This window comes from Papaver somniferum, chromosome 2 (genome assembly GCF_003573695.1).
Source record: "Papaver somniferum cultivar HN1 chromosome 2, ASM357369v1, whole genome shotgun sequence".
Lineage (NCBI taxonomy): Eukaryota > Viridiplantae > Streptophyta > Magnoliopsida > Ranunculales > Papaveraceae > Papaver > Papaver somniferum.
This window is the reverse complement of record NC_039359.1, coordinates 74929656-74933621: the sequence shown is the minus strand read 5'-3', so window position 1 is coordinate 74933621 and position 3966 is coordinate 74929656. Positions and strand designations below refer to the sequence as shown.

The window sequence follows — 3966 nt, the reverse complement described above, 5'->3', positions numbered from 1 at the left end:
TTGCAAATCAGCTGCTTTACACCTTTCACTCTTTTAATCAACTTTTGAGAAACAAACATGTATTTTTAGCAAGTGATTAATATGAGGAGTTAAACCCCATTGCTGAGGCGATAGAGAAATCTATTTTTCCAACAAAAGTGGTATATTCTTATTTATTTATTTATCGCAATTATTTTTATGATTTTTTTGCCTTGAGTGAAAATTGTTTGAATGATTCTTGTTAAGCAATTGTTATTTCTTTTGATAGAGCATGCTTGGACCTAGGTTTTTGATGTTCTATGCTTCGGATTTACGCTTGTTATTTTGAGAATCTACTTGTTGCAATAGTTTAGAATCAAATTGAACGAAAAAAATTTGCATGAATATAAATATTGGATTAAATCACTTTGAATTTGGAAAATAGTGGAATCTTAGCCTCAGTGTTCTTTTAATATTGATATCAACTTTGATTGAGTTTGCTATAATTTTTAGTGAGTTTTCTATTTTAATATTAGAATTTAAGTGTAATTAATATCTTTCACAAGTCTGAGAATCGAACCACTTTTACCACTATCTACAAATCACATCAATTTTTGGCGCCGCAGACGCGGACTTGTTTTTAGGGTTTTAGATTTTTTTATTTTTTTGTCTTTTTTTTATGTTTTTGGGTATTTATCTTGTGTCTACAGGTTCTGGATCATAAAGAAAATTGAGCCAAAGAGTTTGGTGATTTCATAAAGACTTGGAGCTAAAGATTAAAGCAAAAAGAACAGAAAAGAAGAAACTTTTATTTTAGACAATTTTAGTTTAGGGTTTGTTTATTTTCTTTTAGCAAAAAAAAAACTGTATTAGGGTTTATTACTTTTGTAATTTTTCTTTACTTTTTTTGGACTTTTGGACTTTGGGACATTTTTTTTTTATTACCCTACGGAAGGGTACTTTAAATATAAACTGTTTGCAGAGAAGGAGGACAATTACGATATTGTCTCTGCACCTTGGGTTCATACACTAGATATCTAAGTCAGTGGCCCGAGTCGACTACAACCGATTCATCCCCCGTCTGGAACGGGAGGTAAGATTCTAAACACTCGCGAATCCCCTGTCAGCGAGTTACTGGACTCCTTCGTATGCATATATGTTGAGGACTGAATACAGACATTTATTTTTCTAGTAAAGGGAAAGGCCTGGCCATACAAGATAAGGGTTCAGATTTCATCATCGTTCTCTTCTTGCCCGCTTTAGGAACACGTAACCTACGCGAACCTAAGCCTAAAATTTTGACTAGAACGAGACCGATAGGTTAACGAGCTTGACAGGAAAGTCATTCAAAAAATATTGGTTACTCTTTTAAGCATACTTCGAAGTTCTTGACGGTTTCTGTAAGTTGAATTCGTGACTGCGCCGACTTGTAATACCGGCGAGGCCTTAGGTATCAAAGCTCCACCGAGCTTCCCTCGCCTCTATTCAACTTACGTTAACTCGGATTGATTCCAGAGGGGTTTGCTTAAATTGTAACGAATTACCGTTCGAAGGATTAGAAGCTGGTCTAGAAATAATCTAAGTGGAGCCATCATGCTTTTTGTTTGCTAGAAATCAATAGGTTTGATTTGGTTGAGTAGGCCTTGATCTGTGTTTGCTTAACCTTCTAAATTAGAAAATTTTATTGTATTCCTGAATGTAAAAGAGACGTAATAGGTAGATTTGTTAAAGAGAAACCTAGTAGTTCAAAGCGTCTCGATTACCTTAATCTAGAAAGTCCGACTTTTGAAGAGTCTGTTTTTGAACGTCCTTTGACTGAGAAGAGAATCCCTGTTGCTCCGATAGTGCCAGAAATGGCAACTTTGAAAGCTTTGTTGAATCCAACTAGGACTACTCGTCCTTCGTGTATTAAGTTAGCTGAAACGGAGGTACCCTATGAACTGAAACCTGGGACCTTACAGATGCTCCCAATATTTTTTGGGAAAGAAAATGAAAACCCTTATTACCATGTTAGGGATTTTGAGGAAATTTGTAGTACTCTAAGAATTAGAGGCTTAGATGGTGATGCCTTGAAACTTAGGTTATTCTCATTTTCCCTAAAAGATAAGGCCAAGTCGTGGCTGTATAGTTTGGACTCCGAGTCAATTGAGACATATGAACAACTTACATCTGCCTTTTTCAATAAGTTTTTCCCTATGCACAAAACATCGTATATTAGGACGCAAATATGCACATTTTCACAATAAGAGGGAGAATCTTTATATAGGTATTTGGAAAGGTTCAATGATTTATTATCCCAGTGTCCTCATCATGGTTTTGAAAAGGTTAGGCTAGTTCAGATCCTTTATGAGGGTTTAGATTATTCCACAACGACCATGGTTGAGTCTCTATGTACTGGTGCATTTGAAAACCAAATTGTTGATGCGGCGATGAAATTTTTTAATGAAATCGCCGAAAAAACCCAGCAATGGAGAAATAGTAGGGCACCCTAGAAAACAATTCTTTTAAGTAGAGGAAACATTAATAGGGTAGAAGGAGGCTATAGCAAAAAGATTAGAAGCCTTAGAAGTGGGCCAGACTAGTGGTAGAGTGGAGCCTTTTTGGGAAGGCCAGAATATTGAAGAGCATGCCAATTTTCTTTATAATAACACTAGATTTGATAACCGTCAAAATATTGACCCATATTCAGAAACGTATAATCCTGGTTGGAGAAACCATCCGAACCTTTTGTGTTCTAAGAGCCAAAGTCAAGGTCAGTTTAGTAATTCTAATGTTCCCCCAGGTTTTGGCTATACTAAGAATCCCTCAGGACTAGCTCAGTTTCAGAATCAGTCAGATAAAAAAATCCTAAGTTTAGAGGAATCTCTCGCCTTGTTAACACATCAAACTGCAAAATTTCAGTTATCCGTAGAACAGATTCTGCAAGCTAGTAACAGGATAGGACAAGAAAATAGTCAGGCTATTTCCGAGTTAAAAACCCAGGTTGGTCTGATAAGTGATTCTTTGAGAGAAAAAGGTAAGTTTCCTAGTCAAACGTAATCCAACCCTAGAGGAGTTCATGAATTAGGTGCAAAACCATCGAATCAATTGAATGTTGTTAGAACCCTTAGAAGTGGTAGAGTTGTAGACAATAAAGTAACCATGCCCGATAGTGAACATACTGTAGTTCACCCCTCAGGATCTCACCTCTCAGGACCAGTAGCTGAAGAGACTGATAAAGTTTCTGATGATGTGAATTCGGTTCCTGAAAGGTCTGATTTTATGCCTAGAGCCTCATTTCCTCAGCTATTAGTACCAACAAAGAAGGAATCGGACTTTAATGACATAGTGGAGGTTTTTAAGCAAGTTACCATAAACCTTCCCTTATTAGATGCAATTAGGCAAATTCCTGCTTATGCCAAGTTCCTTAAGGATATGTGTACGCGAAAGCGAAAACTTAGCGTCCATAAGAAAGCCTTTTTAGCTAGTCACGTAAGTTCAATCATTCAGAACACCACAACTCCAAAGTACAAAGACCTAGGTTTTCCTACCATTGCTTGCACAATAGGTAACTTCCGGGTAGAAAAAGCTTTACTTGACTTAGGAGCCAGTGTGAACTTACTGCCATTCCATGTATACTTACAGCTAGGACTTGGTAAAATGAAACCTACTCAGATGACACTGCAGTTAGCTGATAGGTTTGTTAAAATCCCTCGAGGTGTTATCGAGGATGTTCTTATTGAGGTCGACAAGTTTATTTATCTAGTGGATTTCGTGGTCCTAAATACCCAACCTGTCCTTGACCCAGAGAACCAGATACCTGTGATTTTAGGTCCCCCATTTTTAGCTACGTCTAATGCGATCTATAACTGTCAAAATGGTGTGATGAGTTTATCTTTTGGTAATATGACTATGGAGATGAACATTTTTAATGTCAGTAAGCAACCTCATGAGCTAGATGACACATGTCTTGAAAAGGTGAACATGATAGAAGCCTTAGTTCAGGAGTAATTACCAAACATTTTGTCT

The 3966-nt window shown here is 36.9% G+C and overlaps 1 pseudogene; it reads right to left on the bottom strand.

Annotated features, from left to right (window-relative positions):
* Window positions 1–2175: 2175 nt before the first annotated feature.
* LOC113354600 lies at window positions 2176–2275 on the bottom strand (annotated as a pseudogene).
* Between the last annotated feature and the right edge of the window lie 1691 nt (window positions 2276–3966).